This window comes from Vulpes lagopus, chromosome 21 (assembly GCF_018345385.1).
Source record: "Vulpes lagopus strain Blue_001 chromosome 21, ASM1834538v1, whole genome shotgun sequence".
NCBI classification, from domain to species: Eukaryota; Metazoa; Chordata; class Mammalia; order Carnivora; family Canidae; genus Vulpes; species Vulpes lagopus.
This window is the reverse complement of record NC_054844.1, coordinates 22,758,859-22,782,937: the sequence shown is the minus strand read 5'-3', so window position 1 is coordinate 22,782,937 and position 24,079 is coordinate 22,758,859. Positions and strand designations below refer to the sequence as shown.

Below are 24,079 nucleotides of genomic sequence, written 5' to 3'. Positions count from 1 at the left end.
ATAACAGTCTTAGCAACTTTCCTAAATTATGTAGATTATTATTCCAGTAGTAGAGAGATCAAGTATCAGTATTTTAGGACAGCTTTTAAACTGGGCAAATATAAGACATCTGAACAGAATATCACTTTACGTAGAGTTGATTCAAATTTCAAAACTTCTGGCAGAGAGGAAGGCCAGCATGCTTGAACATTTTGCTGCTAAGTTTTCAAGAGTCAAAAATCTTTTTTTCTTACGATTGTTCTTCCTCGTGATTAGAATATAGATTTATGTAGTGGTCCTTCAGTGTTTTAAACAATAACTGATTCAATATTGGATTTAATCATGATAATGGGTAGGCATTTAATGGATAGTGATAATTTCAATACGTTTTTTATTGAGCAAATTCATAAATGGGTATCTGAATCAGTAAAATTTATGATAAAAATCAGAGGTGATTCACAAATATTTATTGAATTAATTCCATTAAGATTTTAAAAAATGAACTCATGTTAAATGTTATATTTAGAAATTATCAAATTGATGCAATTTGAAGTGACTAAATGTTTTTTGACATTTCTTGATCAGTAATTTCTAGGTTCATGCCATGTAAATTGACATAGAGATATCACATAATCATGGTATTGTGGAGAAAGAGGTATGAGTAGGTTAAGTGGGAGGTGAATAGATTATCAAATTACAGTTAACTTAGAAAATTAAAAATTATATGAATTTAAAAGTTGAATTTAAAAGTAAATTCAGGGACGCCTGGTTGGCTCAATGGTTGAGCGTCTGCCTTTGGCTCAGAGTGTGATGCCAGGGTCCTGGGATCAAGTCCCACATTGGACTCCCTGCAGGGAGCCTGGTTCTCCCTCTGCCTGTGTCTTTGCCTCTCGCTCTCTCTCTGCGTCTCTCATGAATAAATAATAAAATTAAAAAAAAAAAAGTAAATTCAGATATTTGAAAGCAGAAATTAAAAGATAAATAATCTGGCTCATGTGACTTCGGGGAGGAGGACAAAGAGCAAAGGGAGGGGGTGGTTTAGAGATTTTTTTTTTTTTTTGCAGCAAAGTAATTATAGTAATTTATTGCATGTCTTCTGTATACCCAGCCTATTCCAATAAAGTATAAGTCAATTTCCCTTGTTCTACAGAATTTGCTTTCTTTGGGAGTGAAGACAAGGCAGGATGCTCACATATGAAGCAATTTGTTATAACTGCCTAAGTTTTTGTAATTGTGAAAATAAGTGGAGTGCACTCTAAGGATTGTCCTTGGCCTTTCTTTCATTTCCTTTTCCAGCCAGGGACACTTAGTTGCTGTTCACCATGAGTACTCATATCCTGGGACTAACTCATCAAGATTCATGTGTGTAAGACATTCCTGTTGGGGCCAGATCCTCACCTCAAAAACATGCTGGCACCTGACATGTGTTCTCTCTTCAGATCTCCTACCTTGTGATTTAGGTCTCCTGATTTCAATGCTGGCTGCTCATCAGAATCACCTGTAGAGTTTTAACATTCAGGCACTGTCAGAATCTCTGGGGCTGTTACCCAGGCCAGTGTATTTTTAAAAGAAGCATACATATGTTTCTGATAACTTTTAACTATCCAACTTCTGTTGCCAGTGATCTGCATCCCATTTACTTATCTACCTGGTCTTCCTGCCTGGTTTTTCTCTTCCTGCCTATATAATGACCCCTCCAAAGGGTGTTTAATTTGATTTGTCTTAATCAACATTTGGGGACGTAACTCTTTTAAGATCATTAAAAATTTGAAAATTGGAACCAGTTGATTGAATTCTAGAGCACCAGATCCAGTTAAAAATCTCTGTCATATGGGGGCACCTGGGTGGCTTAGTCAGTTAAAGCCTCTGACTCTTGGACTCTGCTCAGGTCATCTCTGTCATATACATAGCCTCTATTCTGGTCAGTGAATATATATTTATCTACTTCATCATCAATGTGTGGAATATCCTATTTTTTGTATTTTTATTCCATGTTCCATAATTGTTTCCAAAACACACTGCGCTCACCTGTGTGTTGATTGTTGATAGCAAGATGAACAAATGTCTGTTTTGAGCATAAAAATATACTTGTTTTCTGTAGCTACCCAATTGCAAGATTAATTTGAGAAAAGCGATTCCAGTCTATTTGAATAGTTTTTCTGATGTAGTAAACATAAAACTTCTTAATCAGATGACAACTTTCTTCTTATTTATTCTTAAAATGGTTTGGCGAAGCTACTAATACAGATTAAGTGAAAAGAAATCAGTTTATTATTTTTTTTACTAAATTTTGTGGTCAATATTCTCAACATCTAACAATAAAATAAGGTTGGGAATGTCAGATTCGTTGTCTGGGCTTTATGACTGTAAATGGATTTCTGGTTCCAACGTTAAAGTACAATCTGTTTGACATGATTTACATATTTAGTATAGATAAGACCAAAGTTAACGGATTTGCTTCAGTAACATGAACTAATTTTCTAGTTATTTGCCAGGCCAAGAGCATGACAACCATATAGAAGTGCAGATCAAATAAAAGGTGGGGCCTTTTTCTAGTTTGCTGAAAAGAAGCCAGCATATGAGTATGCCTATCTAACTTCCCATAGGTTAGGAGGTTCAGTGTTATGTGTTCCTATGATTCCTTATTGGGTTAATGACATTTTGTCTATCACTATGAATTAGTCTTTATCCCCAAAGAGTTTTAGGAACTTATCTATTAGTATTTCTTATATTTGTGAAATATTGGCATAAATAAATTCTGGCCCTGACATACCTCCTCATCTGTCATCTTTTATTTGTTGCCATAAATGTCATGGTCATTTTTATGTTCATATGAGGTCCATCCCTTTCACACTGAGGTAATTTAGAGACCACTTATAGAAAAAAAAAAGGTGGGAGAAGAAATGAGGATGAAACAAAACAAAGAGAGTGAGTAGAGCAGAAGTCCAGCATAAAATGTAATGGATCTCAAAGTGGGTACTTGGCTCTTACTATCTTCGGAACACTTTAAACCAAAGGATTTGCTTTTGTAGAATTTTAGAATTGAATGTAACCTTAGAGATAATATAGTTCATAGGCTTCATTTTAAAAATAAGGAAAGAATAGAAAGGTTAAATGACATGGTCATGGTCACACAGATAGTGGTATTGTCTACTGACTGGCCATCATGCTGCTACTTATCTTTATTTTTAGGATGAGAAAAGTAGGTCATTCGCCTCAGAGATTCAGGAAGGCTAAGATCATCAGGTACCTCGATTTTGTCCAGTGAATGGACATTTTGTTTTTATGGCTGTATGGTCTCTGTCCTCCTTCTTGACTGCTGCCTCATTATTTACTTCTTTCAGGGGACCTCTTTATGCTTTCACTCTTTAGCATTGGGCCTCCAGAGTTCTGCCCTGAATTCACTGATCTGTGCACTCTTCATGTTCTCCTTACATAATTTTATATACAATTTATCTAGTACTTCTCAAGAGCCCATACCATGCTAGATACTGGACTACATATTGCGTAGGGACAGACACAACACCTGGACCACGGAGTAGAATGTTCCTGTCCATTCTTAGGGTTTTAGCTGCTGTCTATATTCTGAAGATCTATAGCTCTGGTTGTGATTGATGCCCTGAGCTGTACATGTGTAACTAGCTAAGAAGTCCCACAGAAACCTCAAATTTGACCTACGTGTCATGGACTTCCTCATTTCCCCTGACCCCCTTTCTCCTGACCCCGTTTCAGCTTTCACTCCTGAATTCCATATCTCAACATCAAGGTCACTTAGCCACTCCTTCAGAAAGTTGAAAGTCACCTTTTGATTCTTGTTCTTTCTTTCCCTTCCAATGACCAATTCCTGGCCCCTCTACCTTACTCCAACTCTCTTTTACTCTTTTGTTATCCATTGTCTTTAGTTTTGCAGCAGGCTCCTGACAGGACTAAAATTCTCCAAGCTTGCTTTCCTGAAATCCACTCTACACAGGTCTGATGGAGTGATTGTCTAAACTAGAGTGTAATCTAACTACACTGGTCTCTGCTTAAAACCCTTGCTTGGTTTCCCATATTCTATAGGGTAAAGTCGAAGCTCCATAGCATGGCACTCAAGGTCATCTGTGACTTGGCCCTACCATGTACTGCTGTTTCTTGAGTCATGTTATTTCTTGAATCAAAGTAGTTGCTTATGCCATTTTCTCTGCCTGGTCCACAATATTCCAACTCCTGCCTCCTGCTCTTATCACCTGGTTAAACTACACACACACACACACACACACACACACACACACACACACACATATATGTGTGTATATATACACATATCGATGTGTGAAATTTCAAATAATCACAAAAAGAAAGGTAAAAGTACAAAGAATTCCTGTATGCAATATTAAGATTTTGATAGGCTGGTTCATTTATTCCTCCCCATACCTTTTTTCTTTTGTAGAAGTATTTAAATGCAAATCTAAGATAGCATACAGTTTTATCCCTACTTCAATAAGCACCTTCAAAAGTATGAACATATCCTATATAACAACAGTGTCGTTATCAAACTAACAAAATTGGTGGTAATTCCTTGGAATCATCTAATTCCCTGTGCATAATAAAAATTTCCAACTTGTTGCAAAAAATATTTTTATGATTAGATTGTTTGAATCATGATCAAAATTAATACCACATATTAAATTTGGTTAAGTCTTTAATTCTTTTTTTTTAAAGTTTTTTTTAGATTTTATTTATTCATTTGACAGAGAGAGAGCACACAAGAAGGGGGAGCTTCAGGCAGAGAGGGAAAAGCAGGCTCTCCACTGAGCAGGGAGCTTGACGTGGGCTCGATTCCAGGACCCTAGGACCATGACCTGGGCTGAAGGTGGACACCTAACTGACTGATCCAGGCACCCCTCTAATTCTTATTTAATCAAAAACAGTTCCCACTCCTCTTTTATCAGTGCTATTTTCTTGTTGCAGAATCCAGGTCAGTTGTTAAATAGAATGTTCCACAGTCTATATTTATTTATTTATCTTCTGTGGTGTTACTTAACTTGTTTCATATCGTAGAACTATATCCAACTGTTTCTATATCCAAAGTAGAAAATACTCAAGATAGGAAATGTTTCCTATAAACGGAAACTAATTGTAGTGGCTTGATTAGATTCAATTTCCATTATCTGTCTGCTTGTCTGTCTGTCTATCATCTATCATCTATCTCTCTGCTTTTTAGGATATTAAGATGGATCAGTGGGTTCAAGTGGTGACAGCCTCATCCCTCCCTTATAAAAGTCACCATCAATCATTGTGTAACTAATGGTTTAATCCACTGTTGATTACTGCCCGAATCAATTATTTCATTAAAGGTTGCAAAATATTAATTGTATAATTCTGTAATTTCTTCCACATGTACTGGCTGGGACTCTTCTCTAAAGAGGAATTTTATTTCATCACCAAGAACATTTGGTTACCCTGAAATACAGAGGATGGAAAAAAATGCACACCCCCCCCCTCCAAATCTTCTTCCTTCATCTATCAGTGGACACTTTGTTTTTATATTTTGGATGTTATAAATAATGCTGCAAAGATAGGAGTGCATATATCTTTCTGAATTAGTATTTTTTTGTTTGTTTTGGGTAAATACCCAGTAGTAAAATTACTGGATTATATAGTATTTCTATTTCTAACTTTTTGAGGAACCTCCATACTGTTTTCCACAGTGGTTGCACCAATTTACATCCTCACCAACAGTGCATGAAGCTTCCCTTTTCTCCACATCCTCGCCAACACTTGTTATTTATTGTCTTTTTGATACTAGCCACTCTGCCAGGTGTAAGGTGGTATCTCATTGTGGTTTTGATTTGCATCTCCCTGATGATGAGTGATGTTGAGCATCTTTTCATGTGTCTGTTGGCCAACTGTATGTCTTCTTTGGACAAAATGTCTATTCAGGTCCTCTGCCCCTTTTTAAATTGGATTATTGTTATTATTATCATTGCTGCTGAGTTGTTTCAGTGCTTCATATATTTTGGATATTTACCTCTTATCAGATACATCATTTGCAAATATCTTTTCCCAGTCAGCAGATTGCCTTTTTAATTTTGTTGATGGTTTTCTTTACTTTGCAAAAGCTTTTTTGGGGGATATAGTCCTAAGAGTTTATTTTTGCTTTTGTTTCCCTTGCCTCAGGAGACATATTTAGAAAAATGTTGCTAAAACTGATGTCAAAGGGATCCTGCCTATGTTTCTTCTAGGAGTTGTATGGTGTGAGGCCTGACATAGGTCCTTAATACATTTTGAGTTTATTTTTGTGTATAATATAAGAAAATGGTCCAGTTTCCTCCTTTTGCATGTGTTGTTCAGTTTTCTCATACCATTTATTGAAGAGACTGTCTTTTCCTCATTGTATATCCTTGCTTCTGTCATAAATGAATTGGCCTTATAAATGTGGATTTATTTCTGGGCTGTCTATTCTGTTCCGTTTATCTCTGTATCTGTTTTTGTGCCAGCACCATACTGTTTTAATTACTGTAGCATTGTAGTATATCTCGAAATTTGGGATTGGGATACCTCTAGCTTTGTGCTTCTTTCTCAAGATTGCTTTGGCTATTTGGGATCTCTTGTGGCTCTATACAAATATTAGTATTCTAGTTCTGTTAAAAATGCTATTGTTATTTTGATAGGGAGTGCATTGAATCTGTAGATTGTTTCTCTGAGGCAATTTTGTAAACATATACATCTTGGAGCATTTTTGTTCATTTTCATATTTGAAAATTCTTGATGAAGTATACATTTATTAAAAATAATCCTGGGGAAATGTAACTATTGGCATGTAAAGATTTTTATCTTCTACTATGAAGTGACAGATTACAAAAAGTATACTATGATCCTATTAATGTTTTTGGTCACATTTGGAAGTGTTGCTGCTATATTATTATTATTATCATTGTTATTGGTCTAAGAGGAAAAGTTCTAAAGTCTATTTCTAAAGTAAACATAGTCTGGAGTCAAATTACTCTTAAAATTCCCATAAATTCTCATAAAAATGCAGGATATTCACATCAGGAGGAACACTCAGGAAGCTGCACTGTTTGGAAAATTGCTAGACTCATATCTTCTTCCATAGCTTTGGTGGACAAGCCCTCTGGGTGGATGACAGGCAGGAGACGAGGATGCATGCCTGATGCTGCTTCTCTGTTTGCACACAAAGAATCTGGATGGATATACATCAGGGTGATAATAGTTTTTCCCTGAATGGGCTGGACTTTGGACCCCAAATGAAATGCAGAGTAAGTTTTCTATATGAAAAAATTATAAAATGCTTGTGGTCTAAAAAGTATCATTAAGATTAGATTTGGAGGCATTGTCCTCATGAAATCACTGTTAATAAAAATTATATCTATTAAGAATTATGGTTCATATTAAAAGGAAAAATGATATACAAATGAACTTTGTAAATGTTGTCATTCTGAGGTGTGCACTTCTGTATTCTGTTTATGCCTTGGATAGGAGCTCTTAAACTAGAGTCCATGGATGACATTCAGGGGTTTATGGATTCTATGAAATTGTGTGTAAAATTTTAGGTGTATGTACTTTTTTGGGGAGAATATTAATCATAGCCTTTATCAGATTCTCAAATGTGTCCATTCTTCAAAATAAAGCCATTAGTTTCTGTGCCCAGAACTGGAATAAAACAGATTTTTACACCTATGGAATTTTAGAAACATCTACCTGAACCAAAATTTGGTTAGTAGGTCAGCCTATGAATGTATCATAATATATATTCTAATTTCTCATAACTTCCACTTATGGTGTGAATCAGAAGTATTCTGTAAGACTACTGTCCCAACAAACTCCAATTTTACATCCTTTCATTTGCACATGAAATATGATATACACATTTAGAAAATATATTTTATGTGCTACTTGAAGTCGTTAAACTAATTAACACCCCAACGTTTTTTGTTGTTGTTTTTACTAGTTCTGAGTTTTCCGATGAATAATAACTAGCTCTTTATTTTCTTATATTTTATAACTTTAATTATCCATAGAAACTAAACAGATGGGGTAAGAAAAATACCACACTAATTCAGGGATCGAGGAGATAGGAATCAGGAAATCCATCCTGTGGAAATGGACTGAAGAAGTAAGGACAGGCCTAACCAGAAGTGGCAGTGAGTTAAAGGCTCAGGGCCCAAAGGTCTAGGGACTACATCAGGGGTTTTTATGAGAGAGAAAGAAGTGGGAAGGGCTTTTAGTGCTTGAAACCCATGGTGAATTATGTGAGTCATGTGTTGGCACCATTCATCTACTCCAAAAGATAACATTTAAAAGTTCCCCAAACTACTAAAGAGACAGTAGAGGATTGAGAATATCAGCTTTGGGGGTGGGAGTGGGTGGGGAATGGACAAAATGGGTGAAGTGGAGTTACAGTTATGGAATGAATAAGTCACAGGAATGAAAGAAAAGGACAGCATAGGGAATAGAGTGGATTTCATTGTAACAGTATTGTATGGTGACAGATGGTAGCTCCACTTGTGGTGAGCATAGTGTGATGTCTAGACTTGGTTAATCACTATGTTATACACCTGAAACTAATGTAAATGTGTGTCAACTATTCTTCACTAAAAGGGAAAGAGAAAAAGAATATCAGATGTGGGACCCAAAATCCAAATTTAATCCCAGCTTGAGAATTTATTTACCTTGGGTGATTTGCTTAACACTTTTTATCTCAGTTTCCTCATGTGTAATAACTGAAATTAACTCATAATATTCTTCTGATGATAATAATCATAAATATGGCTGAAATGTTTAGAACAGTGCATTTACTGTACTCAATAAATGTGTGCCTCAGCTGGGCTGGATAGAGCTATAGAAAGGGATTGAGAGAAAGGGAAGGTAGGAAGTGCTAGGAATATAGTGGTGTGTGTTTGGAGAAATTACCCTTGACCTTCCAGGTATAGGAGTGCTACAATTTTAATCTTAATGACATACAATTAGGACAGTATTTTACATAAAAATTGGTAGACTCATGGATGGTGCATATATATATTTGAGAAGTTGTGTTAATAATTGCCTGTAAACTAAAGACAAGAATTACTTTTGATCCACTTGGCCGGTTGGTTGCCTCAGATGTTGACAAACTCAGCTGCGTAACAGTGGTGTGACGATGTGAGTAGTTTCTTGTTATTAGAGCACCTGTTGTCTCTGGGTGTGTTTACAAAGCTCTTATGCTTAGGTTTATCTACCTCATGGCTAAATATGGACATATTTAAAAGAAGTTCCATGCTAAAAGCATGATGCATATGGACTCTTCTTACTTTTAAAAAAATTGTTACAGAGCAGCCCGGGTGGCTCAGTGGTTTAGCACTGCCTTCAGCCCAGGGTGTGATCCTGGAGACCCAAGGTCGAGTCCCACGTCAGGCTCCCTGCATGGAGCCTGCTTTCTCCTCTGCCTGTATCTCTGCCTCTCTCTCTCTCTCTCTCTCTGTGCCTCTCATGAATAAATAAATAAAATCTTTTAAAAAATTGTTACATAATTCAGTAACATCTCAAGAAACTACCACCTTTTTCTTATTTTTAATTTTCATGACATCTCTTCTATTGATTGAATTCCTCCAGCTAGTTTTCACCTCACTGTCTCTTTTGTTTCTATGGCTTCTTTGTTTGTTCCAGATATAACTCAAAGTTTTGCACATTGCAAGCTTCTTGTTCAAGCTCAATACTGATATTATACAGGTATTGATCTAATTTAGCAATTTGAACAGTTATTTCTGAAGCTTAAAAAAAAAAGAAAGAAAGAAAAACAAGAACAAGTAGGCACAATGGGATTTTCTTGTCTTATCCAGACTTAGGCATAGGTTTATGACATATTCAGATCTCAAAAAGTGTTTTACTAATGCTACAAGTAAATCTTGAAATCTCCCACTAAGATTCTGTTTTTTGTTTCTCCTTATATGTATTGCCTCCTCTCTATGCACAATTTGCAACCCCCAGGATTGAGAGGTAATACTTTAAATAGTTTTGATCTTTTTTTCTCACCTGCACCTCATCTTATCTTAGATGCAGTATGAAAAAAAAGTGAGAGCAGCCAGGGTGGTTAGAAATATTGTAATTGCACCTTGTTTGGATTTGCTTGAGGCTCAGTTTGTTAGGCTTTTTAATCTACTCATCAAGGTAGATATGAAGTCAAAAAAGATCAGGCTTTGTTTAAGAAAAAGAGGTAGAGTTCACATCATTAGCAATTGTGAGCAAAAAGAATGAGGAGTGTTTATGTACACAATTTATTCTCATAGTTCTCTATTATTTTTGCATTTGATACCAATTTTGGAAACATGGTAGATAAATAATGTGCATATACTTTATATTTTAGGTTAGTCATGAAAGAGATTGTGCGATGCTTGTATTTGTATGGAATAGTCACTTTTGTGTATTTTGTTGGTAACTTTTTTCCTTTTATTTTCTTTTTTCTTTTGTTTCTTCTCTTTTTTCTTTTTTCTTTTCTTTTCTTTCTTTTCTTTTTTCCTTTCCTTTCCTTTCCTTTTTTTCTTTCCTTTCCTTTCCTTTTCTTTCCTTTTCTTTTCTTTCTTTTCTTTTTTCCCCCCTTTTTGGCTCCATGCTGAACATGGGGCTTGAACTCATAGCCCCAAGATCAAGAGTCACATGCTCTACTTGCTGACCCAGTCAGGTGCCCCTGTTGATAATTATTTTTACTTTTAGAAATATACCTGTAAGTTAGGTGTAGGTTTAAGTGAAAATCCTTTTAGTGGCCTGTAATTTTTAAATTTTTTTAAATGTCCACATTGATATTTTGAAGGTACTATTTTCAAGACCTTAAAGTCTGTCCTGGGGCTAATATTTAGAAGACTAACCATTTAGTCCATAAAAATAAGCACAGTGGAACTGCTGACATGGCCTAGAGTCTGATAAATTCATAGTTTAAAGACATAAGTGTTGAAATTATTAAATTGTGCCATAATGATCAGAATAGCTCTAAAAGAAAATTAGACTATAAAATGGCTAAATTAACTCAACTAGTTATTAATTAAATTAAAAAGACTGCTATGAAGCAAAGCCACAGGGAATTAAATAAAGAAAATAAAACATTTATTATATCTTTCCCTGTAATTTAATTGGAGAAAACTTTCAGTTTCTAATTTGGGGAACTCAAAATGTTGTTGTTCAGCCTCAACTGTTCACTTAGACTGTGGTGGTAATATAGTGAGTTTGATTAGCCTCATTTTAGAGTCCCTCACACTATCCTCTCTTCCTTTTGACCTATGATTTTTTTAAAACTTATTTTGAAATGATTTTATAATCACAGAGAATGGTAGATTTTACTTGCATCCTTCATCCAGTTTCTGCTAATCTTAACGACTTCCCTAACCATAGTATAATAATCAAAACTAGGAAATTAACATTGATACAATCCGATTACTAAATATAGACCTTATTCTAATTTCACTGATTTTCTTACTAATGTTACTTTTCTGATCCAAGACCCAATCTAGAATCACTCATTGCATTTAGCTGTTGTAAGATGCAACAGTCTCCTCTAAGATGTGACAATTCTTCAACTTTTCTTTGTCTCTTATGACCTTGAACTTTGATGAGTAATGATCCATATTTTGTTGAATGTGTCTCAATTTGGGTTGATTTCCCTTGATCAGAGGGAGGATATGCATTTTTGGCTAGAATTCTGCAGAAGTGATGTGTTTTTCTCAGGAACCCACATGAAAGGGGCATATTTTGTTTTAGGACACTACGTTTGTGCTAGCCTTGGTCACGTTGTTAAGGTGCTATTGGCTACATTTATCCCTTGTAAATTTATTGTTTTTCCTGGTGAATTAAGAAATATCTTGAGAGAAATACAAGAGACTGTGCAAATGTTGTATTTCTTCAACTTTTGCCCACTAATTATAGTACCCATCAGTGAATTTTGCTTGCAACAATTATTACTGTAGTGTTCTGATGGTAATTTTGTATTTCCCTTTTTCCTTATATTTATTTGAAACTTCTCTGTGAGGAAGAGCTGTTCCTTCTTCTTCATTTATTTCTATATTCAGTGACTAATTTTTATCAAAACTTTCATTAATTCTATCATTTTGGGGTCATGGATATTTATTTTTATTTTATGGTTATGGTCTAATAATTTCTTTTCTTTTTTGTTGCTCAAATTGTTTCTCTTTTGGTCCTTGTGAACTCATCAGGTTGATTCCTTTTTTTTTTCTATTTTACATGCATTTATTTTATTCTATTCACATTGCACAATTGTTATACAACCTACAAAAAGTATGAAAACCTAATCCATTTTTCAATGCCAAGTCAGAGCTAAGTTACAAGGAGAATTTGGATACCCTGTACAATTCATACTGCCTGTCACATGATGTATTTAAAGCTGTAAGTATTGCCATACCCTTATAATTTTTTTTTTTTAGCACTTTCTTATTTTCTGGTAAAAGTTGTTCCAGGCTCACCTTCTAGTTTTCCTGGTCCATCATTGGTATTGGCTATATCAATGAGTTCCCTTATTTGTAGCAATATGCCACTGGAGAATGGTATTTAGAAACCAAGACCTTGCCCCATGAATTTATAAGGCAGAACTGTGTTTTTAAGAGGTTATAAAAAAAGAAGTAAATATTAGATAGATCAGTCAGGGTATTGAGAGGTGCTTAGCTGCAGCCAAGAAAACTGTTTTTAAGTATTAAGTCTTGGGAACCTATGGAAGGTAAAGAATTCTTTTCAGGATGTGAAGACATTAGAGAGAATTGTATATGCCTCCTTCCCCAGGAATACCTAGAATAATTTATAGTAATCTTTACAAACAATTTATTTTCTTTCTTTCTTCTTCCTTCCTTTCTCCCTTCCTTCCTTCCTTCTTCTTTCCTCCCTCTTTCTTCTTCTTCTTTTTATTTACCTTATCAAGTAAGAATTATACTGTGCCAGTGAAGAAATGTATTTGTTTTCATTACTACATGAAAGAATGGAACACGTAACAAAAGCAAAAGCAAAATGTGATCTGTCCATTAAAATGAACATTTATGTTAAAAGTCTTGTATATGCTGGTTTGGGTTGTGGGAATAGAGAACTTGTTTGTCATTCTTCCCTGTACTAGATCTTCCCAATTGAAAGAATACACAAAGACATATATCTTGCCTCTATCTTGGCCCCTCATCCCTGACAACTAAGTGGACATCTTTCTTTTGAAAAACAGTGCAAACTCAACAAGATCACAACCTTAGTGCTACAACTGCTCTTAATGAGGTGTTGTGTATGAATTAATTAAATTAGTTTGCCCCTCATGTGGCAAGCTCTGTTTAGTATTTGTCTGGTTGACTAATTTATGAGGATAAAATTATGGTACAGTCTCTGCCTTGCTTGTTTTCATCAAAGATATGGGCTAATTTGTAATGAAACTTTATCAATCAGATCATGCTGTTGGTCCACCCTCCAAGCTCTGACTAATGAATTAAGGGCTGTTTGAGTTCTTTCATACACACACATCCTTTTGCAGCCGAGGGGGGAAGGGTGTGTTGGCTCTAGATTGATTATATGATAGATTGCTGCTTTTCTAGCAAATAGATCACCAACTTTTCTGTTTTCCGTTCCTTGGCATGTTTATGGCTCTATGATTATCTTTCTTCTTTATGCAGGGTATGAATTTGAAGTGGAAAGTGTGTAAAAATGCTGGTTTATATTTGTTAGGGAGAAACCAAAGATTGTGTATTTCATATTGGGGCACCCGTAGCTAAGAACTCCTAACAATGGGAGAAGGAATAATAGTACAGCCAGCAGAGAAATGGAGAATTTTGAAAGGCAATATTCTTCAATGTTGGGAAAGTAATGAAAGGTCAAAATGAAGCTCAATAGAAAAGCCATTATGAAAGGAAGGGGGAGAATTTGGCTTTTATGTTGCTGTCAGGATTTGGGACTTGTTTCCTTTTTATTCTGACAAAACTCTTTTGGGGTGTTTTTTTTTTCTCTTCAATTCAAACAGTTTATACAAGTGTTATTTTAAACTTTCTAGTGTTTATATCATCATGTCTTTTAAAAAGAAACTTTTTTTCGATTTTGTTATCTGGGAATTTTTAAGGACAAAGCCACTGTTTCTAAGATACACACACATTCATACATGTATGCATTCATGTGAATATTTCTATCTTCACTGCCTAATTGTGAAATAAATAAGCACAGGATAATTCAAGAATACTTCTTAAGTGACTTCATTACAAGTCTGTAAATACATCTCAATGTATTAGTGTGATTATTTTGAAAATGCATATTACTTCCTAGTCACTGATTCGTTGATTTATTAAACACCCATCATATGTAGATATTTTACAAATGCAAAAATGATATAAAGTTCCATGTCAGGACAGCAAGTCAGTGGCAGAGGTGAATTTAGAATTTCAAGTTCTGACTTCTGTCCTGTCATCAGGCCACTAATCTGCTTGATTTTCTGAAAGAATTTGAAGCCTGAGGACAGAAGATGCCAGAGACACATTTCCAAAGAGATGAGTCACTTTGGGTGGTTTGATATAATAAAATCTGTGTTTATTTTGCAAAAGTCTTTTGAACAGATATTAGAGAAACAAATTTCATCATTATGTTCAACTTTATACTTTGTAACATTGTACTTTCTGTTCCAGTGGTTAGCAGCACTAAGTTCATAGTTCTCTTCCTGTTCTCTCTTGGGAGTCTTCTATTTAAAAAAAAAAAAAAAAAAGGCAAAGAGTTTTAGTGTTTTATCAGAGTGACTTAAAATGTTATTTGTATCCTTTGTCTGGACTATTAAATTAGGCTTTAATCTTTCTAATGCTATGCTATGCTTTGCCCATGTCACTTCCTTACTGAGAAATATTCTGTGGCTCTCTACTACCCACAGGAGTTTTCCTTCTGACATTGAAGACCCACCATGATATTAATTCAATCTACTTTTAAAATATTTGGATGTATACCATCCAAAGTAGATTATTCCATGTTTCTTGAACATGCTCCAGATTTTTCTCCTCTGTGTATTTGCTTGTGTTACTCCCTCTCTTTGCAGTGCTCATTGCCCCATCTTGGCAGAGATGTCACATCCCTATTAAAATCTGTATCTCATGCTGTTAACTTTGTGAAAGCTTTCTTGTTCAGGAGATTAGAACAAGGCTCGTTGGCTTGTGGGCCTTGCTTTCTGGATGAGGATGGGGTTGCAGACCATAAGCAAGTCAATAAAATTTAAGAACACTTCATTTCTGATGGCAACACATGCTGTGTGAATACAACGAGATAATTGTGATAGAACTATACTTGGGGTGAGAAGGTGGAGAGTGTAGGCCAGATCAGGTTGAGTGGTTTAGAGTGAGCCTCTTTGGAAAGGTGCTAGTAGGCTGTGACTTGAATGCAAAGGAGGAGCCAGCCATAGGAAAATCTGGGAAAGGAGGGAAAAGGAACAAAGGTCCCGAGACAGGAGAAATCTTGGTGAGTTTAAGAATGAGAAAGAGGTCAAGTGTTGCAGCATACTCAGCCTGGGGAGAGGGGAGGGCAGTAGTAAAAGATGGCCCTGAAAGAAGTGAGAATAGGCCAGTTCATGCAAAGATTTGTGAGCCAGTATTCAGTGTGTATTGATTTTAAGCTCTTGGTAAAGATCTAGGCACATGAATGTAATGATCTGACTCTGCAATTCATTTCATTTATTTCAATTATGTGTATAGACCTTTTTAAGTAATGGATTGTAAACTCTTTTTGGGGAGAGATTATGTATTCATCAATTTTGTTCATAGATAAAAGGCAGTCAGTAAATATTTGTCAAATTGTTGAATGAATGAAGCTGGGGGGATTCTGAGAAATTATTGCTGTCTGTTTGGAATTAATATTTTACTGAAGCAGAACAAATCAGGATCACACTCAGCTCTTTACTGTTGGCCATGCTTATGCTCCTTTAAGAAAGAGAGGGTTGGAAAGAGTGTAAGCTCATTTGATAGGGGCAGTGCAGCAGAAGGGCAAAGAGCATGACTGGGAGTCAGGTCGTCGGAGTTGGAATCCTAGCTGTCCACTGACTTATTGGATCTTTGGAAAGTTTCTCATTCTCCCTTAAATTTTGTTTCCATACCAGTAAAATGATGGTATTAATATTACTTACTTTATTAGTCTAATGTGAGTCTTGACAGAAGTCATCCATATGAAACACTGAAAATGATGCCTGGCATGTGACAAGGGGCCAATGAATAAATCCCCAAACATTGGGACAAAGGCCCTTTGCAGTGTCATTACCAGAAGGCTCTTGTTCATATCCTATCAGGCTCTGAAACCAATCCTTTACCTCCTTGCCCACTTTGGGAGTCTAGGATGATTCTATTGTAGTTTATAAGGTGAAACATAGGAACTTCATTTAAAAAAAAACATTAAAAAACTTCTACTTTTGGGCAGCCCGGGTGGCTTAGCGGTTTAGTGCTGCTTGCAGCCCAGGGTGTGATCCTGGAGATTCCGGATCAAGTCCCACATCAGGTTCCCTAGATGGAGCCTGCTTCTCCCTCTGCCTGTGTCTCTGCTTCTCTCTCTCCTCTCTGTGTATTCTCATGAATAAATAAATAAAATTAAAAAAAAAAAACTTCTACTTTTTTGTGGCAAGTAGAAATATATCTTCAACAAGTAATATTTTGGAGAGAGGGATTCCAGCAATTTTGTAAACAGTGACAATCTGAATACATCTTATTGTCTTTCACATGTTCTAAAACTTCTGTGGTCATAAATGTTCATGGATATTCTCTACAGTGGCATCACTGAGTTATCTTCAGTGTCTTTGCTAAAGGACTATGTTATAGGTAAGATGGTTTTTTCACAGCTTCCTCTAGTATGAGGTCCAGAACAGCTCTGTGTCATAACAAATTCCATGCCTAGTGGTGCTTGTAGAAACCACAAATAGTGGAGAGATGAGCTTTTGTACTTTGGGAGGAAGCCAAGAGAACTTGTATATTCATAAAGAGCAAGGTGCAAAGTCATAAACTTAGTCTACGTTCTTTAACCAAATTATGTTTCAGAAGTTTGATTTCAGACAAGCCCAGATTACACCAGCACATTCTTTGGGTGCTCTTTTCTTTTGTTCTCATTAATACACTAACATTTTGGATTAGAAAACCTGGTATAAACTAATGGTGGAATTCAGACTGGAGCTCTTTGAGGGTGTGGTTTATTGTTCCTTTTCCAGCTCTTAAATAATTCTGAACATTTTAACCAGCCAAAGAGAAAAATCCCTTAAGGCTTTTTGCACAGTTGTTTTGTTTCTCTTCTGCTACTCCCAATAACATTACATAAGTTACCTGGAAATTGTGAAGCTTGGGTACACTGAGCCAGACAGTCAAAATTCCTGGAATTCTCACTTCCTCAGACCTAACAGTGAAGCTGGTTAATTTTTAGGTGATAAGGAAGGATCTGAGAGAAGTGTTAAAAATGAATGGCACTTTTTCTAATTATTGTTATTTGCCATATAGTTAAAGCCAGAAAAGACAGAGGCAGACCATGTCTCTAAGGATCTATAGCCCCATTTGACTTTTTCAAAGTTTACGTAAACTTTAAGTAACCTCTTGATGTTTAGGCATTACTCTTCTTTATAGGTATTTTTGCTTGTATAAGAGTTGCTTGAAAATGAGCAGAAGTTGCAATTATTAAGATTTTGGAATTCTACTACCTCTCCCTTTCCCCCCACAACACTTTTTGGATCAAGGATTATGGAGATGATTGTTCTTCAACTTAGCTCTGTTTGGTTATGACATTAGACTGTCTCAAGTTTGTTCTCTCTTGAACAGTTTAGATCATTGTGGCATATTCCACAACTGAATTTATTGTCATAGAATAAAGTTATGGGATCCACATCATGCTTATCTCAAATATAGTTTAAAAACGTAGAATGATTTATAACACTTAGAAATTATCCAGAGTCAAAACTCAACTTCCTCTTTGTTTTGCCAGGAAAGGACTCTGTTGGAACTTCACTTTAGATACAGATCTGTGTGCTTTGCTATACCACACCGCCCCAAATCCCATGGTTCTTTTGCCTTTCATTCACAAATCTACACTTTCTATGGTTACATTAGTTAATAAGCAGTTATTCATGAATGGTGCTATATTGGATGATAGTGCATCCTATAAGATATACTTGACAACTTAAAATACTTTCTTTAATCAGATCCTTGAACCTAAACTAGAATGACTTGTATCTTTTCTATGTTGTTCTCAAAGTTGACCTCCAAGTAACCATTGTTCTCAAATGTTTACTCAAGCTGAAAATAAATCAATATCCAGATTCATTATTAGTTGATACTCTAATGAAGCCTGGTTAAATTCTCTGGAATTATGTTCCCAAGGACCATTTTGTGAATTATTTTTTCTGAATAACACTCGCAGAACTTTAATTATCTTTCGGGCTCATTTATAGTTCTAAGTGGGAGAAGGAAAAGGAATAAGAATAAGAGAGTTTCTGGGGCGCGTAGGAGGCTCAGTCGGTTGAGCACCCGACTCTTGATTTTGGTTCAGGTCATGATCTCAAGATTGTGAGATCAAGCCCCAAGTCAGGCTCTGAGCTTAGGGTGGAGACTGCGTGAGATTCTCTCTCCCTCTCCCTCTGCCCCTCCCTGCCTCCAAAACAACAAAAAAGCAAGAGGGTTTTTGATATTCCCTTCAAGTCTTGTGATTCTGTACCTAATTATACTGATTTCCTTTTGTTAGACTAAGTTCCCAATATACTGGGGCTGTGCTTTTTTTTTTTATTAAATTTTATTTTATTTATTTATGATAGGCACACAGTGAGAGAGAGAGAGAGAGGCAGAGACATAGGCAGAGGGAGAAGCAGGCTCCATGCACCGGGAGCCTGACGTGGGATTCGATCCCAAGTCTCCAGGATCGCGCCCTGGGCCAAAGGCAGGCGCCAAACCGCTACGCCACCCAGGGATCCCTGGGGCTGTGCTTTATTCATATTGTGTCCCTATTCTGGTGCCCACAGAAGACACTCAGTAGTCATTTAGTCATTGAATGACTAAATAACTCTGATGACTTTTTTAGTTGTAACTCAGTTGAACAAGAACTGAATTTCACTGTTTCTTGAGTAAATGTCAGGTTGTGACTAGATATCCTTAACTTGACAATGGTTCATTGAAAACAAGATGAATTTTAACTCTTCTGTTAACAATTTTATAGCAAAAGTAGCTACTGACAGATGATTAGCAGTGAGTGTTCCAAGCTGCCATGCTATGGTGGAATAAATTACTTTTCAAGGCAAGGATGATAGAGCATGCAATAAGTAGATTCAATGTTAATGGTACTCTAGTCATATACATTTGGAGACAAATTTGTTGAATTCTGTAAATAATTCTTTTTTTGTAAATAATTCTATACTTAATTCTGTAAGCAGTACTGTATTTTTTGACATTTGTTTTCATTATGATATTGACCAATTTTATTTTACACTCATGCCTTTTTTTCATTTCATTTAGCATTTATGTTTTACAGGAAATTGTGATATGTTGGAACAGCCTCAATATAGATTTCTGTTACACTTGGAATGCCATGCATTTCACTATAAAATACAACATTAAAATAAAAAAAAATTCTGGAAAGCACACTACTCTCAGGTACAAGTTTAGATGGGGTGGTTGAAGTTGGGAGGGCTAGATCCTCATTTGAATTCAGTTACTTATTTATGGTATGACTTATGGTAGGTTTCATAACCTTTCCATGCCATGAACTGCGATAATAATAATCTATGCTATTTGTTTCAGACCGCGTTTGTGAGGATAAAATGAAATAATAAATGTGAATCACTTTGAAAGTTTCAAAGGTATTATTATCTGCTTTCATTTTTATTAGATGGTCTGGATTAGAAAACATATTCCAGTTTTTTTACCTTGGCAATTGATCTATAGAGAGCAGTAAACCCATCAGGTCTCTTGATTATCTTGCCTTTTTATACTTTATAAATGCAAGAGGAGCTATGTATATATTTTTTATTACTCTGCCTAGTCTTGTCTGCTGTAGGGTGAAGAGTATGGAGTTATTTCCTTATCTAGTCATTCCATGTATACATTCTACACATTAGTATGGTTTATCCATGCATTTTTCCTTTTTTAAAGCATGAGAACTTTGGAGTTATTTATTTTCATTGTGGACAGGGAATCTCAACAGATAATATTATTTCTAAAGAGTTTGTATCAAGCTTTTAGTTATTTCACATCAGCCAATACATTCTACACTCGAGGTAGTTATCAATTGATGTAAGTTCTTCTGCTTTTTTAAAAAATATTTTATTTATTTATTCATGAGAACAAAGAGAGAGAGAGAGAGAGAGAGAGAGAGAGAGAGAGAGGTAGAGACACAGGCAGAGGAAGAAGGAGCTCCATGCAGGGAGCCTGACTTGGGACTCAGTCCTGAATCTCCAGGATCACACCCTGGGCTGAAGGCAGCGCTAAACCACTGAGCCACCCAGGCTGCCCAGTTCTGCATTTAAAGAGGGTTCAGTTGCATCATTACTGACACTGACTTTAAAAAAAAAAAAAGTTTTATTTTAGAAGAGTTTTAGCTTTATAGAAAGTTGCAATACAGAGTTGTCTCATACCCCACCACACAGAGTTTCTTCTATTATTAACATCTTATATTAGTAGAGCTCATTAGTTACATTATAATTGATGAACTTAGTATTGATACATTATTATTAACTAATGTCCGTATTTTATTCTGATATCCTTAGTTTTTCCTTAATATTCTTTTTATTGTTGTTCAGGATTCCATTCAGGAAAACACATTTAATATCATATTTCTTAGACTTCTCTTGATTGTGGCTGTTTCTTAGACTTTCCTTGTTTTTGATAATCATGACAAGTCTGAGTACTGCTGACACTGACTTTTAACTAGAGATTTCACGATTGCTCATTAGAAGAAAATGATGAGACCCACTCCCTCACCCCCCCCCCACCCCATATAAAGCCCCAGAGTAGAGAAGGATATAATTTATTAGGGGCTGTAGGAGAGATTAGTGAAATTCAAGAGATTGGATTCCTTTGGGATACCATGCCCTTTTGGCAAAACCAACATGTAAAGTAGCTAAAAGCATCGAACACTGAGAAAAACCGTGCTCTATTATCAGTTGTGCCCATGGCAGGTAAAATATTTTATTTAATGAAGCAGAGAGGGGAAAGAAGTCTTCAAAAGACTTAAATGGCATTCATACATATTTGAATTTTCTTATTTCAATGTATTCTTTCTTAAAAAAATTTAAAATCCACACATAAAACTTTATATCTCAAATCTAACATGAGACCTTGTATATAGCAGAAAATCTAAACTATATTGCAGCCCATTCTTTCATAAAAGGCCAATTTTCATCCAAAGTATCAAGAACAAAATATATAAGTATCACTTGTAGATTCCAAGAAGAGTTTCAGATATGGTAACTTTGTTTAGTATCACTTGCCAATGACAAGATGGCCTTAAGAGTTTATTATAATCCTGAGTCTCTGTTTCTATTAATACTTGAGGGGATTGAATCATTGACTTTTCAAAGCAACTCTACCAAAGTCTATGAAATGATTGCTTTTCATCATTTTAGGATCATTACTGGTCTGTACCTTATGGCCTAGAACCTATTTTTTCATTTATTTGCAGTTGTTCAGAGATAGATGTATCATAGTATACAATCTATTTTAATTTAGACAAGGTGTTTCCTACGGGGGAAAATGTTGTTATCTTTGCTTCATAGCAAAGAGGGTGAGACTTTTCAGGGACTTTTAGATTTGGGGAATGAGTCTCAACAATCAATCAAAGCACCCTTATTTCCTTTATTACCTGAATTTTAGTTAGTTACCACAATCAACAGCTCTTTCAGTTCTTGATCTTTCATTGGTAGTACATTTGCACTTTGAGTTGTGAAGCCCTTTTTAACCAGTTTGAAATATACGAAGCTAACAGACTAAATATGAAGGGGAGACAGATGGTAGTTCTTCCTTCCTCTTTTGATTAGTTTGAGCTTAAGAATTTCAGTATGACCAAGAATTTGGTGAGTATATGTGTCTGCTGGTAGCTCTTGCTTAACCAAAGTCATTTATACTTCATTGCCTTAAAGCAATTAAATGGAGTGAAGATGTTGCATTCCTAATTCAGCAAATACATTCTGAACATGTAGTGACTTGCTGGCTCATAATTTACCTTAAGAAAAAGAATTCTACTAGGAGTATAAAACAGCAAATCTCTACAATAGTGAAAGACAAAGCAATTTTTTATGCCATGAGGAAAAACAGTGCAAGGAAGGTAGACTGAGTTCCATTACCTACATACTTTTAAAGTGAGTGTTAATTGTGTTGGACAGCCGTGGATTTGAAATGTTATCCAGTATTTATCAGAACTTTATACATCCATTCCTTTGTCCCTCCATGTGTCCTTTACCCCATTGTTCTCCTTTATGGTTTTCTATCCTGGTCAATTTAATATGCTTTGGTTGCTAGTGCACTCCAGAGGACTTTTGTGCATCTCTACTTTTTGATTCAAAGATTATTTCTAAAATTCAGGACCCAAGATTTATCAATTTGCATTGCCTCAGAATTTTTTTTTTTTTTTTTTTTTTAGAATTTTTTTTTTTTTTTAAACCAGACATCAGCCTGCAACTAGTGAACATTGTTTTGGAGATGGGTGTGGTAAGGGATGTTCAGAGTGAACATGATTAGTATAATGAAGAAGGCTAAAATACCCTGGCAGAGGCTACCATAGGAAGAGAGGCTCCCAAACCTTACCCAAAAGCCTATTTAGGTGCTGCCACAGCCTGGAAAAATTTCCATGTAAGGGCCCGATTCAAGTCAGAGTTACAGATCAGTTGCCTTGGGTTTTACCACAAATGTAAATCAGAGAACCCACCATACAGAGTCATCTGTAATTTCCCCATTAACTACTCCCTTCACTCCAAGTGCACAAAAACCAGCCTGAGTGGCTACCACCCAGGCAGCAGCTCTGGCATGAAGAGAGAAGAAAGAAAAAGATATTGGATTTTTGTTTGTTGGTCGGGTTGTCTATCTTGATTGGCTTTGGGATGGGAAAAGAATAGGGCAAAGCTTGTCTTACCTTTTATTTTGAATGTGGCAGCTCCTTTGGTATTTTGTTATTTTCAAAATCTTTTTTGAGGGGGTGATAACATTTTTAGCCATGTGTTTTCGGAAGCTGGTGCTAATGTTTAAGTTAAAATAGGCATAAAGGAATATTAGAGTATCACGCTACAAGTAAGTTAGCAAATGAGCAATAGACAATAAAAAGGAAATGAGAGAGTTTCTCCATGCCCATTTTGGATATTTATATGGATTTTGAAGCTCTTCATGTGCCTCCAACCCACCCACACAACACCATTAAAAAAAATATGGTGTGTGTATCAAATACAGCCTGAATTTCCATGAGAGCATTCCAAAAGAAACTGTTAGTTGCCCATGTAACCAATTTTTCCCTGAATTTTCCTGTGTAAGTGGAAAAAAATAGCTGTTCGGGTTTTAGCCACACTCGGGCATACTGGCTTAATACCTGTCTCAAAATGTGTTTGCATAGTACTAACGGTCATCTTTAAAGAAAATGCTTCATACAAAAGGACAATAGGCTAATTTACTATATTAAATAAAGGAAAGTGATATTAAAAGTACTCTTAAAAACAATCTATATTCTTCCTTGTTTTACCCCCTGAATGTTCAATGCCCATCTCATAAGCAGTCTTGGGAAACCACAGTGCAAAATTACAGGAAGCAATTCTTTTCTTTAGTTAAGGACTCCATACAAGTTTAAGCTAAAATCTGAATCTGTTCTACGTGCCCTGGATACATGTTCTTTTTTTTTTTTTAATTAATTTTTATTGGTGTTCAATTTACCAACATACAGAAAAACACCCAGTGCTCATCCCGTCAAGTGTCCACCTCAGTGCCCGTCACCCATTCCCCTCCAGCACCCGCCCTCCTCCCCTTCCACCACCCCTAGTTCGTTTCCCCGAGTTAGGAGTCTTTATGTTCTGTCTCCCTTCCTGATATTTCCCAACATTTCTTTTCCCTTCCTTTATATTCCCTTTCACTATTATTCATATTCCCCAAATGAATGAGAACATACACTGTTTGTCCTTCTCCGCTGGATACATGTTCTT

At 35.8% G+C, this 24,079-nt stretch overlaps 1 protein-coding gene across 12 annotated transcripts in view; it reads left to right on the top strand.

The window, feature by feature from the left end:
- The window catches only part of SOX5 (SRY-box transcription factor 5), a 1,001,956-nt gene that overhangs the window by 48,620 nt on the left and 929,257 nt on the right, over positions 1-24,079 (top strand). The gene's annotated exons all lie outside the window — the stretch shown is intronic.